This window comes from Choloepus didactylus, chromosome 2 (assembly GCF_015220235.1).
Source record: "Choloepus didactylus isolate mChoDid1 chromosome 2, mChoDid1.pri, whole genome shotgun sequence".
In the NCBI taxonomy this organism is placed as follows: Eukaryota; Metazoa; Chordata; class Mammalia; order Pilosa; family Megalonychidae; genus Choloepus; species Choloepus didactylus.
Window position 1 is genome coordinate 98,864,805 of NC_051308.1, and position 15,437 is coordinate 98,880,241.

A 15,437-nucleotide genomic window follows, 5' to 3' on the forward strand; every position below is an offset into this window, starting at 1 on the left:
GGAGGGGATGTGGAGAAATTGGAACTCTTATTCATTGTTGGTGGGACTGTATAATGGTTCAGCCACTCTGGAAGTCAGTCTGGCAGTTCCTTAGAAAACTAGATATAGAGCTACCATTTGATCCAGCGATTGCACTTCTCGGTATATACCCGGAAGATCGGAAAGCAGTGACACGAACAGATATCTGCACGCCAATGTTCATAGCAGCATTATTCACAATTGCCAAGAGATGGAAACAACCCAAATGTCCTTCAACAGATGAGTGGATAAATAAAATGTGGTATATACACACGATGGAATACTACGCGGCAGTAAGAAGGAACGATCTGGTGAAACATATGACAACATGGATGAACCTTGAAGACATAATGCTGAGCGAAATAAGCCAGGCACAAAAAGAGAAATATTATATGCTACCACTAATGTGAACTTTGAAAAATGTAAAACAAATGGTTATAATGTAGAATGTAGGGGAACTAGCAGTAGAGAGCAATTAAGGAAGGGGGAACAATAATCCAAGAAGAACAGATAAGCTATTTAACGTTCTGGGGATGCCCAGAAATGACTATGGTCTGTTAATTTCTGATGGATGTAGTAGGAACAAGTTCACTGAAATGTTGCTATATTATGTAACTTTCTTGGGGTAAAGTAGGAACATGTTGGAAGTTAAGCAGTTATCTTAGGTTAGTTGTCTTTTTCTTACTCCCTTGTTATGGTCTCTTTGAAATGTTCTTTTATTGTATGTTTGTTTTCTTTTTAACTTTTTTTTCATACAGTTGATTTAAAAAAGAAGGGAAAGTTAAAAAAAAAGAAAAGAAAAAAAAGAAAAACAAGGAAAAAAAAAAAGATGTAGTGCACCCTGGAGGAGCCTGTGGAGAATGCAGGGGTATTCGCCTACCCCACCTCCATGGTTGCTAACATCACCACAGACATAGGGGACTGGTGTTTTGATGGGTTGAGCACTCTACCATAAGTTTTACCCTTGGGAAGATGGTTGCTGCAAATGAGAGGCTAGGCCTCCCTATATTTGTGCCTAAGAGTCTCCTCCTGAATGCCTCTTTGTTGCTCAGATGTGGCCCTCTCTCTCTGGCTAAGCCAACTTGAAAGGTGAAATCACTGCCTTCCCCCCTACGTGGGATCAGACACCCAGGGGAGTGAATCTCCCTGGCAACGTGGAATATGACTCCCGGGGAGGAATGTAGACCTGGCATCGTGGGACGGAGAACATCTTCTTGACCAAAAGGGGGATGTGAAAGGAAATGAAATAAGCTTCAGTGGCAGAGAGATTCCAAAATGAGCCGAGAGATCACTCTGGTGGGCACTCTTACGCACACTTTAGACAACCCTTTTTAGGTTCTAAAGAATTGGGGTAGCTGGTGGTGGATACCTGAAACTATCAAACTACAACCCAGAACCCATGAATCTCGAAGACAGTTGTATAAAAATGTAGCTTATGAGGGGTGACAATGGGATTGGGAAAGCCATAAGGACCAAACTCCACTTTGTCTAGTTTATGGATGGATGTGTAGAAAAGTAGGGGAAGGAAACAAACAGACAAAGGTACCCAGTGTTCTTTTTTACTTCAATTGCTCTTTTTCACTCTAATTATTATTCTTGTTATTTTTGTGTGTGTGCTAATGAAGGTGTCAGGGATTGATTTAGGTGATGAATGTACAATTATGTAATGGTACTGTAAACAATCGAAAGTACGATTTGTTTTGTATGACTGTGTAGTATGTGAATATATCTCAATAAAATGATTTAAAAAAAAATAGAATAAGTTGAATCAAGTGTCAAAGAAGAGCCTTAAGACAAATCCAATCAACAATAAAACCCTAGACAACAGAGAGAAACTGACTTTCAGAGTAAACTGATCAGGATAGCTGGATGCCTAGATATCAGTAAAAAATTACAATGCATACTAAGAAGCAGGAAGATATGCCCAGTCAAAGGAACTAATTAAAACTTCAGTGGAGAAACAGAATCTGAAACAACTAATCAAAGAAGGTCAAACAAATCTAAATCAATTCAAGGAGATGAAAGAAAATATGGTTAAGCATAAAGAAGAATTTGAAAGTATAAAAAAGAATCATAACAGAACTTATGAGAATGACAGACACAATAGAAGAGATTAAAAATACAATAGAGGCATACAACAACAGATTTGAACAGGCAAAAGAAAGAATCAGTGAACTAGAAGATAGGACAATCAAAATCTTACAGATAGAAAAACAGAAAAGAATGGGGAAAAAATGAGAAGGGCCTCAGCATTAAACGGACAAACATATGTGCCCTGGGTGTTCCACGAGAAGAGAAGGAAAAGGGAGGAGAAAGAATATTTGAGGAAATAATGGCCAAAAATTTCTCAACAATTATGAAAGATATAAATATGCATGTCCAAGAAGCAAAACATACTTCAAAGAGAATAAAACTGAATATACTTACCCTGAGACACATATTAATCAGAATGTCAAATGCCAGTGATAAAGAGAGAATCCTGAAAACAGCAAAAGAAAAGCAATTAATCACATACAAGGGAAGTGCAATGAAATAAAGGGCATATTTGTCATCAGAAACCATGGAGGTGAGAAGGCAGTGGTATGATATATTTAAGGTACTGAAAGAGAAAAACTGCAAGCCAAGAATTCTCTATCTGGGAAAACTGCCCTTCAAAAATGAGGGAGAGTTTAAAGAATTCACAGGTAAATAGAAACTAAGAGAGTTCATCAGCAAGAGGCATGCCTTGCAAGAAATATAAAAGGGAGTTCTGCAGGATGAAAGGAATACACAGGAGAGAGAGGCCTGGAATACAGTGTAGAGATAAAAATTATCAGTAAGGGTAAGTAAAAGAGAAAAACAAGAAAAATAAAAGTATATGACATATAGAAATCAAAGGATAAAATGACTGAACTAAGTATTACCTTTAGTGTAATAACACTGAATGTTAATGAACTAATCCCCCCAAACAAAAGACACAGATTGACAGAATGGATTTTTTTTATCTTCATTTTATTGAGATATATTCACATACCATGCAGTCATACAAAACAAATCGTACATTCGATTGTTCACAGTACCATTACATAGTTGTACATTCATCACCTAAATCAATCCCTGACACCTTCATTAGCACCCACACAAAAATAACAAGAATAATAATTAAACTGAAAAAGAGCAATTGAAGTAAAAAAGAACACTGGGTACCTTTGTCTGTTTGTTTGTTTGTTTCCTTCCCCTATTTTTCTACTCATCCATCCATAAACTAGACAAAGTGGAGTGTGGTCCTTATGGCTTTCCCAATCCCATTGTCACTCCTCATAAGCTACATTTTTATACAATTGTCTTCGAGATTCATGGGTTCTGGGTTGTAGTTTGATAGTTTCAGGTATCCACCACCAGCTACCCCAATTCTTTAGAACCTAAAAAGGGTTGTCTAAATTGTGTGTAAGAGTGCCTACCAGAGCAACAAAAAAAAAGAGAGAAGGTACAAATAAATAAAATCAGAAATGAAAGGAGACATTACTATTGACCCCATAGAAATAAAAAGCATCATAAGAGGACACAATAAACAACTGTATGCCCAACAAATTAGACAACTTAGATGAAATAGACAAATAACTAGAAACACACAGGCAGCCTACCTTAACTCTAGAAGAAATAGAAGACTTCAACAAAACAATTGCAAGTAAAGAGATTGGATTAGTCATCAAAAACCTCCAAAAAAGAATAGGCCAGGACCAGATAGCTTCACAAGCTATATCTACCAATCATTCCAAGAAGAATTAATAAAAATCCTTCTCAAACTCTTGCAAAAAAAATGAAGAGAAGGGAACACTACGTAACTCATTCTATGAAGCCAACCTCACCGTAATACCAAAGCTAGATAAAGACAGTACAAGAGGAGAGGAACCTAAGATGGCTAGGTGAGACAGAGAAAAAAAAACCTCCATGGAAAACACTAGATAAAAAACCATAAAGGACCCAGAACACCACTACCAGAGTAGCACCAGCTGGACAAGTTCTGCTAAAGCCACAGGGAATGTGCGTTTGGTGAAACCAGGAGTCTGCATTCTGAAACGAGTGAGTGAATAGGCTGAATCCCTCGGCCACACCGCAGTGTGAGGAAATGGTGGGTTGGCGTTTTTTTTTTTTTAAAAAAAAAAAAGAAACCCGGGAACAGCTGCAGATAAGACGGGAGCGGTCTGGACTAACGCCTCGGTGTCTGGGGTGGAGGATACCCCTTCCCACACCCACTGCTGATTGTTTTGGGTCCAGGGAAGCAAAGGAGAGACGCACAACTTGCAGCCGTCTCCCCAGCGGGTGGGGCTACTCCTGCCCGGGGCCGAACACATAGCACAGAGCCGGGGCAAGAAATCCAGCCTGCACTGGGTCTTTCCTGCAGCACTGCTCACACAACACACTATCAGCCGTGGACAGTGGCCTTCAATACACTCACAGCTGATTGTCCCAGAGCTGGGAGAGCGGAGCTGTGCGGAAAGGGGGAAGTTAATGCATCCCATTCAACCATCTTTGAAGCGGGCTGGGAATACCCCTACACATCCCGGTGGCCCAGGGCTTCCCTGGAGGCTGGTGCTCACTTGTGACGTGGCACGGCCCTCCCCCCCTCAGCAGAGGTCCTGGAAAAGCACAGCAGGGAGGAGGGGGACCACTCAGAAATCCCAGGGAACCTACGCCAATACCAAGGACTTTTGTGTCAGTGGCAGAGAACAGCCTTAAATCTCTGGGAACACCTGGGAGGCTTGATTGTTAAACCTGCCCTTTCTCCCTAACTGCTCAGGCACACGCCCCTCATTGAGGGCAGACAGCACCAACAACACACCCAAATTAAGTGCACCAATTGGACCCCAAAAGAATCAGATCCCCACACACCACAAAGTTTGGGAGAACTGACTTGAGGTGAATAAGTGACTCATGGACGCCATCTGCTGGTTAGTTAGAGAAAGTGTATGTCACCAAGCTCCAGGTCTAACAAATTAAAGATCAAGTAAAGCAAATGCCAAGAGGCCAAAAACAACAGAAAATCTAAAAGCATGTGATAAAACCAGACAACATGGAGAACCAGAACCCAAACACTCAAATCAAAAGATCCCAAGACACACAGTTCCTGGCAGAATTAATCAAAGAACTACAGACAGACAATGAGAGCATGGCACGGGATATAAAAGACTTGAAGAAGAGCATGGCACAGAATATAAAAGACATAAAGAAGACCCTAGAAGAACGTAAAGAAGATATTTCAGGAGTAAATAAAAAAATAGAAGATCTTATGGAAATTAAAGAAACTGTAGGCCAAATTAAAAAGACTCTGGATACTCATAATACAAGATTAGAGGAAGCTGAACAACAACTCAGCCTCTTCGAGGACCACAGAACAGAAAATGAAAGAACAAAAGAAAGAATGGGGAAAAAATTGAAAAAATTGAAATGGATCTCAGGGATATGATAGATAAAATAAAACGTCCAAATTTAAGACTCATTGATGTCCCAGAAGGGGAAGAGAAGGGTAAAGGTCTAGAAAGAGTATTCAAAGAAATTGTTGGGGAAAACTTCCCAAACCTTCTACACAATATAAATACACAAAGCATAAATGCCCAGCGAACTCCAAATAGAATAAACTCAAACAAACCCACTCCAAGACATATTCTGATCAGACTCTCAAATACTGAAGAGAAGGAGCAAGTTCTGAAAGCAGCAAGAGAAAAGCAATTCACCACATACAAAGGAAACAACATAAGACTAAGTAATGACTACTCAGCGGCCACCATGGAGGCAAGAAGGCAGTGGCATGACATATTTAAAATTTTGAGAGAGGAAAATTTCCAACCAGGAATACTTTATCCAGCAAAACTCTCCTTCAAATTTGAGGGAGAGCTTAAATTTTTCACAGACAAACAAATGCTGAGAGAGTTTGCTAATAAAAGACCTGCCCTACTTTAGATACTAAAGCGAGCCCTACTGACAGAGAAACAAAGAAATGAGAGAGAGATATAGAGACTTTTAACAGACATATATAGAATATTACATCCCAGGTCACTGGGACACACGTTCTTCACTAGTGATCACGGATCTTTCTCCAGAATGGACTGTATGCGGGGACATAAAAACAAGCCTCAATAAAATAAAAAATAAAAAAATGAATTTGTTCAAAGCACATTCTCTGACCACAATGGAATACAAATAGAAGTCAATAACCATCAGAGACTTGGAGAATTCACAATCACCTGAAGGATAAAAATGAGGGGGAGATGAAAGCATTCCCAGACAATCAAAAGCTGAGGAATTTCGTCACCAGTAGATCAGTCCTAAGCAGGCTGAAAGGAAGGGACACTAAACAATTGACTGAAACCTATGAATAAATAAAGATTTCCAGTAAAGAACACATGGTAAATATAAAGACAAATACTACTGTATTGTTGATTTACAACTCTACTGTTTACTTCCTACAGGATCTAAAATACATAAACTATAATGATAAATTGGTGGTTTTGGACTCAATGTAAAATATGTAATTCTTGACAAGAACTACATAAAGGTGGGGGAATGGAGGAATATAGGAACACAGTTTACGTGTCCTATTGAAGTTAAGTTGGTATCAAAGAAAACAAGATTGTTATAGATTTAAGAGGTTAAATTTAAGCCCCATGGTAAACACAAAGAAAGTATCAGAGAATATGACCAAAAAGGTGAAAAGTAGAGTAGGGGTTCCAAGAAGTGGGGGAAGGAGCAATGGGGAGTTAAGAAATGAGAGTAGGGGTTTTGGTTTGGGGTGAAGGGAAACTTCTAGAAATGGATGGTCGGAAGGTGATAGCACTGCAACATTCTAAATGTGATTAATCCCACTAAGGGAATGCTAGGGAGGGGTGGAAGAGAAAGATTTAGGCTATATATATCTTTCCACAATTGAAAAAAAAAAAAAAGACAGTCTAAATAGATGACAATTAAATGCCAAGGATGATCCTGGATGGGATCTGAGGTCGGAGGAGAGGAGGCTCAAAGGGACACAGATAGGACACAAGAGAGAGAAAAAAAAAAAGGAAATATAGAATGTAAGCTTTATATCAATGTTGAATTTCTTGAACTTCTTAGCTGCGTTTAATGAGGTTGCATAAAATAATGTTCTTGCTCATGGGAAAGGTATATGTGAACTATATTGTTTGTTCAAAGATAGTGCAGCTTGCTCTCATATTTTCAGAGGACAGAGCAATAGATGATGGGTGTTAGGGAGGGAAGGAGGGAGGGAGAGAGGGAGGGAAAGAAAGAGACAGTGGTGTGACAGGATCTTAAAGGTGATGGATCGGGGTATCGGGGGAGGGGGCGGGGTATGATGGAGTTCTATGTATGGGGTTTGTACTGTTTTTACAACTGTTCCTGTAAGATTAAACTTATTTCAAAATAAAATTTATTATTATTAAAAAAAGACAGTACAAGAAAAGAAAATTACAAACCACTTTGTCTAATGAATATAAATGCAAAAATCCTCAACAAAATACTTGCAAATTGAAAGAAATATATGCCATGATCAAGGGGATTTTTTCCCAGGTATGCAAGGGTGGTTCAACCAAGAAAATCAATTAATGTAATACACTACAGTAACACAAGGAAGGGAAGAAAATAAAACATGATCATCTCAATTGATGCAGGAAAGGTATTTGACAAAAACTAGCAGCCTTTCTTGATTAAAAAAAAACACTTAGAAACTAGGAATAGATGGAAACTTTCTCAACATGATAAAGAAAATATAAGAAAAAATATAAGAAAAATCCACAGCTTACATTGTACTCAATGGTGAAAGACTGAAAGATTTCCCTCTAAAAAGAAGAACAAGACAAGGATGCCCACTGTCACCACTGTTATTCAACCTTGTGCTAGAAGTTCTAGTTAGAGCAGTTAAGCAGGAAAAAGAAATAAAAGGCATCCAAGGCAGAAAGAAAGAAGTAAAACTTTCACTATTTGCAGACTACATGTTCCTATAATGAGAAAGTCCTGAAAAATTTACAACAAAGCTACTAGAACTAATAAACAAGTTCTGCAAAGAGGTAGGGTATAAGATCAACATGCAAAAATCAGTGGTTTCTCTACACTAGTAATGAGAAATCTGAGAAGGAAATCAAGAAAAAAATCCATTTACAATAGCTACTAAAAGAATCAAACATCTAGGTTTAAATTTAACCAAGAATGCAAAGGACTTGTACGTAGAAAACTACAAAACATTGCTAAAAGAAATCAAAGAAGACCTAAATAAATGGAAAGACATTCTTTGCTAATGGGTTGGAAGACTAAATATTGTTAAACTCTCAATTCTACTCAAATTGATTTACAGATTCAACACAATCCCAATCAGAATTTCAGCAGCCTACTTTGAAAAAATGGAAAATGCACCTATCAAATTTATTTGGAAGGGTAAGGGGCCCTAAATAGCCAAAAGCATCTTGGAAAAGAAGCAAAGTTTGAGGACTCACACTTCCTGACATTAAAGCATATCACAAAGCTACAGTGGTCCTAACATCATGGTAGAGGCATAAAGATAGATATATTGATTAATGGAATTGAATTAAGAATTCAGAAATAGACCTGCACATTTAAGGTCAATTGATTTTTTAAAGCAAACTTTTATTGAAGTATAATACATAAAGAAAAATACTCAAATCATAAGTAACTGCATGAGGAATTTTCACACCTGTGAAAAGCCGATACACCTGTGAACTGGTACTCAGATCAAGACACAGAACATTATTACCAGTACTAAGTAACTCCTTGGTGTCTCCTTCCGAGTACTACTTCCCCTCAAGGGGCAACCACTATTTTGACTCCTAATGCCATATATTAATTTTGCCTAAAATTTATATAGTTCTAAAAATTGTAGAATACACAAAATCTGGAGCTAGAGTACTTGGTTGGATCCCAAGTTCCTGGCTGACTGATCTTGAACCAGTCATTTAATTTCCTTGGGACTCAGTTCCCTTCTCCATAGAATGGTCATAAAAGTATCTCATATCTCAAAGGATCACTATGTTTCTCAAACTTGCCTGGTGACAAGTATGACCTTGGACACTAGTTTAAAATCCCAGATTCCCCCAGACCACACATTCTTTTTTTGTTTAAAGCAGTTTTATTCACACAACATACAATCCCACATTTATAATCAATGACTCTCAGTGAAATCATGGAGTTGTGCTTTCATCACCAAAATCAATTTTAGGACATTTTCATTGCTCCAAAAAGAAAAACCCCATACCCCTCACATCTCCCTACTATTGACACTTAGCATTGGTCTGGTACCTCTGTTACATCTGATGGAAAAATATTATAATATTACTGTTAACTACAGTCCATGGTTTGCATTAGGTGTATTTCTTTCCTACATACCACCCAACCACACTATTATTAACACTTCATAATTGTGACACATATTTGTTTCACTTCATGGAAGAACATTCCTATATATGTACTACTAACTACCTTTGCCATCCACAACAGGGTTCACTATGTTATACAGGCCCATATTTCATCTTTTAACTTTCCTTCTAGTGATATACATGACCCTAAAACTTCCCCTTTCAACCACAAACACATGATTCAGCATGTTAATTACCTCACAATGTGCTACCATCACTTCTATCCATTTCCAAACAATTTACAATCCATCTTATGAAAATTATTGCTAAAAATTCCCCACAAATTAAGCCTTAGCTCCCCATGCTCTACCCTCATTCTATCTTCTGGTAACCTATACTGTATCTAGATACTAACTCCATGAGTTTGCTCCATAGTGTGCTCATGAATTCACTCAGAATTCATGAATTTGCTCAAGCTCATGAGTTTGCTCAGATCTCACTAATATGAGTTTAGTTCACATTAGTCAGACCATACCATATTTGTCCTTTTGTGTCTGGCTTATTTAACTCAATGTCTTCAAGTTTCATCCATTTTGTCACACGCATCAAGACTTCATTTCTTCTTACAGCTGAATAATGTTCCCTCATACGTTTGTAACACATTTTCTTTAACCATTCATGAGTTGATGAATACCTGGGCTGTTTCCATCTTTTGGCAATTGTAAATACTGCTGCTATGAACATCGATGTACAAACGTCTGTTTGTGTTCCTGCTTTCAGTTTTTCTAAGTATATACCTAGTTGTAGCATTGGCAGATCATATGGCAGTTTTATATTTAGATTCCTGAGGAACCACCACACTGTCTTCAAAGGTTCTGTGCCATTGTACTTTCCCACCAGCTGTGAATAAGTGTTCCTATTTCTCCACATCCTCTCCAATACTTGTAGCTTTCTGTTTGTTTAATAGTGGCCATTCTAGAAGGTATGAAATGATACATCGTGTTTTTCATTTGCATTTCCCTAAGAGCTACTGATGTTGAGCATCTTTTAATGTACTTTTTAGCTATTTATACTTCCTCTTTGGAAAAATGTCTATCCATGTCTTTTGCCCAGTTTTTAATTGGGTTTGTTTTTTTTTTAATCGTTGAGTTGTAGGATTTCTTTATATATTCCAGATATTAATCCATTATCGGATAAGTTGTTTCCAAATATGTTCTCCCATTGAGTATGCCTTTTTATCTTTTGGCAAAGTTCTTTGAAACCACAAAAGTCTTCAATTTTGAGGAGAGCCCATTTATCTACTTTTTCTTTTGTTGCTTGTGCTTTGAGTGAAAGATCTAAGAAACCACCAACTACCACAAGATCTTGAAGATGCTTCCCTACATTTTCTTCTAGGAGTTTTGTGGTCCTGGCTCTTATATTTACATCTTTGGTCCATTTTGAGTTAGTTTTTCTATAAGGTGTGAGACAAGGGCCTTCTTTCATAATTTTGGATATGGACATCCAGTTCTCCCAGCACCATTTGTTGAAGAGGCTGTTCTGTTCCAGTTGAGTGGACTTGGTAGTCTTGTAAAAAATCAATTGAACTTCCAGGAAGATGGCAGAATAGGGAGTTGCAATGCTTACACCTCTCCCCAAAACAGTTAATTCACAGGCAGAAACTGTTCTGTGGCTCTGGAGATCAAGGGAGTACTGCACAGCATCCAGGAAACAACAAGACTAAGAGACTTAGAGACTGCATTGAAAAACTGTAAGAAACTCACATGGCTGAGGCTGCTGGCACCCATCCCCCACTTTCACACAAGAACCCTTGGGTTGGCTGGATCCCTGCCTTGTGGGTGCTGCAAACTGGAGGGCCTTGGAAGCCCTTCTCCCCAAGAACAGAGAGGGATATGGACAAGTAGTGAGCAAGCTGTTAGCTGGCGACTTTAGACCACTGGGTTCCACTGCCTTAGGCTAACCATGACAGGTGCTGCTGGCAACACTGTTTTAACCCCCAACCCCCATCAGAGAGAGACAGAACCACCAGAGGGCTAAAAATACTCTGCTTTCTTACCTGGGAAGGGAATAGTATGCCAAAGATCGCCATCTGCTGGGCAGACAGGAAAGCACACTTTCAGGAAGCCATCAAAAAGGCTTCTTGGTGAAAAACACCATCTGCTGAGCAAGTCAGGAAAGCACACCCTTGGGGGGCTGAAATAAAGTCTTTAGGGCATCTTTCCTGACTCTCCCCAGTGCCCTTGGGAACTGGTCTGTGCCCTGGCTTCGTCCCTGGCCTTGTTTAGGCTGAGATACTGATAAACCAAGGGTCAATGATGAGATTTAAAAAAACCCAATCAATAACAAAATCTCAGACCAGAGAGAAACCTACCTTCAGAATAATCTCATCAAGATATATCAGATGCCCAGATACCAGCAAAAATTACAAGTCATACTAAGAAACAGGAAGATATGGTTCAAACACAAGAACAAATTAAAAAGATGCCAATCTATCCACAGTTATTTACAGCTATAATGCAATCCCAATCAAAAGTCCAACAGCTTTCTTCACAGAAGTGAAGAATTTGATCACCAAATTCATATGGTAGGCAAAGAGAACCCAAATATCCCAATCCATCCTGAAAAAGAAGAACATAGTTGGTGGAATCTCACTTCCTTGTGCCAGTACCTTGCCATTTTTTTCCATACAAAAAGATTATATATTAGATTATAAAGAAATCATCAATAAATTCCACAAAGTTAAAATATTGCAAACATTATTCTCTCAGCACAATGTAATAAAATGAGAAATTATTAATGAAAATGAAAGGCAAAAAGTTCCTTCTATCTGGAAATTTAAAACATCTAGTAAACAACTCTTGGGTGAAAGAGGAAATAAAACCTAAAATGACAGAAATAATGCTAATGAAAATACTATTTATCAGAATCTATAGGATACATTTAAAGGAGTGATCAGAGGAATATTCATATTTATACCTTGCTTAATTTTTAGTTAGGTTGAATTTAAATGCTTGGAAATGGATACATGTGATGGTAGCACATTATTGAGATATTAATAGATAGTGCTGAATTATTTGTGAATGTGGTTGATACAGTAAGTTTAGAGTCACGTATGTCACCAGAAGGGAAGCTAGATGTTAAAACATGGGACTGTATAAAACAGTGAATCTTGTGGTGGATGTTACTATGATTAACAGTACAAACATTAAAAAGTTTTTTCATGAACTAGAACAAATGTACACCACTATTACAAGGAGCTAAAAATAGAGTGTTGTATGGGGAAAATGCATGTATTGAAAATTTGGACTATAATTAACAGTAATATCTTAATATTCTTTCCTCAACAGTAACAAATGTACCACACCAATGCTAACAGTCAATGATGGTGAGAGCGAGGGGGAAAGAGTATGGGATGTTTTGGGTTTTCCTTCTTCTTTTTTTTCTGAGTAATGAAAATGTTCTAAAATTGATTTTGGTGAATACACAACTATGTGATGATACTGTGAACTATTGATTGTATACTGTGGATGGATTATATGGTGTGTAAATATATCTCCATAAAATTGCATTGGAAGAAAAAAGTGTTTGGTGCATGACATTTTTAATTAATTAATTTATTTTTTATTGAGATTGTTCACATACTATACAATTACCCAAAAAATCCAAGGTGGACAATCAATTGCTCATGATACCGTCATAAAGCTGTGCATCCATCACCACAATTGATTTTTTTACAATTTTTATAACATTTTCATTACTCCAGGAAAGAAATAATGACAAAAAAAGGAAACTCAAATCCTCCTATACCCCTAACCACCCCCCTCCATTATTGATTCATAGTTTTGCTATAGTACATTTGTTACTGTTGATGAAAGAATGTTAAAATACTACTACCTGTAGTATATAGTTTGCAATAGGTATATATTTTTTCCCATATGCCCCTCTATTATTAACTTCTAGTTATAGTGTCATATATTTGTTCTAGTTCATGAGAGAGATTTCTAATATTTGTACAGTTAATCATGGACATTGTCCACCACAAGATTCACTGTTTCATACATTCTCATCTTTTAACCTCCAACTTTCCTTCTGGTGACATATGTGACTCTGAGCTTCCCCTTTCCACCACCTTCACACACCATTCAGCACTGTTAGTTATTCTCATAATGTGCTACCATCACCTCTGTCCATTTCCAAACATTTAAGTTCACCCTAGTTGAACACTCTGCTCATACTAAGCAACCACTCCCTATTCTTTAGCTTTGCTCTATATCCTGGTAACTTATATTTCATGTCTATGAGTTTACACATTATAATTAGTTCATTCCTGTGAGACCCTACAATATTTGTCCATATATGTCTGTCTTATTTCACTCAATGTAGTGCCCTCAAGGTTTCTTCATCAACCCATTTTTAAAGAAAGTTTTGTTCACACATCATACATTCCATCCTAAGTAAACAATCATTGGTTCCCTGTATAGTCATGTATTTATGTATTCAGCACCATCAACACTATCTATATAAGGACACCTCCATTTCTTCCACAAAGAAGGAGGAAGAGTCAAAGAAGGCAGAGTGACAAAAGAAAAAGGGAGGGGGGCGAACACGACAGCTAGAAAGCAACAAAAGGAAGACAGCATTAAACTAAAGTAGAATAGAGAGTCAGACGACATCCTCATTGCCAGGAGTCCCATACCCTTCCCCTATGTCCATCCCTCCCATATACATTTAGCTTTGGTATATTGCCTTTGGTATATTAAAGGATGCATAATACAATGTTTCTGTTACTTATAGTCTCTAGTTTCCATTGATTGTGTTTCCCCCCCAATATCACCCTATTTTTACAACCTTGCAATGTTGGCATTCGTTTGTTCTACCTCATGTAAAAACATATTTGTACCTTTTATTACATTCATTGAGCACCCTAGGTTTCCCTGAGTTATACAGTCCCAGTCTTTATCTTTTGTCTTTCATTCTGGTGTCCCACATGGTCCTAACCTTCCTCTTTCAACCATGCTCACAGTCATCTTTATTCAGTGTACTTACATTGCTGTGCTACTATCTCCCAAAACTGTTTTCCAAACCTCTCACTCCTGTCTTTTTCTTTCTGTCTGCAGTGCTTCCTTTAGTGTTTCCTGTAGAGCAGGTATCTTGTTCACAAACTCTGTCATTGTCTGTTTGTCAGAGAATATTTTAAGCTCTCCCTCATATTTGAAGGACAGTTTTGCCAGATATAGGATTCTTGGTTGGTGGTTTTTCTCTCTCAGTATCTTAAATATATCACCCCACTTCCTTTTTCCCTCCATGGTTTCTATTGAGAAATCTGCACATCGTTTTATCAAGCTTCCTTTGTATGTGATGGATTGCTTTTCTCTTGCTGCTTTCAGGATTCTCTCTTTGTCTTTGACATTTGATAATCTGATTATTAAGTTTCTTGGCATAGGCCTATTCAGATCTATTCTGTTTGGGGTATGCTGCACTTCTTGGATCCATAATTTTATGTCTTTCATAAGAGATGGGAAATATTCGTTGATTATTTCCTCTATTATTGCTTCTGCCCCTTTTTCCTTCTCTTCTACTTCTGGGACATCAATGACACATATATTCCTGCGTTTCATTTTGTCCTTAAGTTCCTAGAGACATTGTTCATATTTTACCATTCTTTTCTCTATCCATTATTTTGTGTGTAGGCTTTCAGTTGTCTTGTCCTCCAGTTCCTGAGTCTTTTCTTCTGCCTCTTGAGATCTGCTGTTGTATGTATCCATTGTGTCTTTCATCTCTTGTGTTGTGCCTTTCATTTCCATAGATGCTGCCAGTTGTTTTTCTGAACTTTCAATTTCTATCTTACGTGTGCCCAGTGTTTTCATTATATGCTTTATCTCTTTTGCCATATCTTCCCTAAACTTGTTGAATTGATTTAGCATTAGTTGTTTCAATTCCTGTATCTCAGTTGAAGTGTAAGTTTATTTCTCTAACTGGGCCATAACTTCATTTTTCTTAGTGCAGGTTGTAGTTTTCTGTTGTCTAGGCATCTGGTTTCCTTGGTTACCCCAATCAGGTTTTCCCAGACCAGAACAGGCT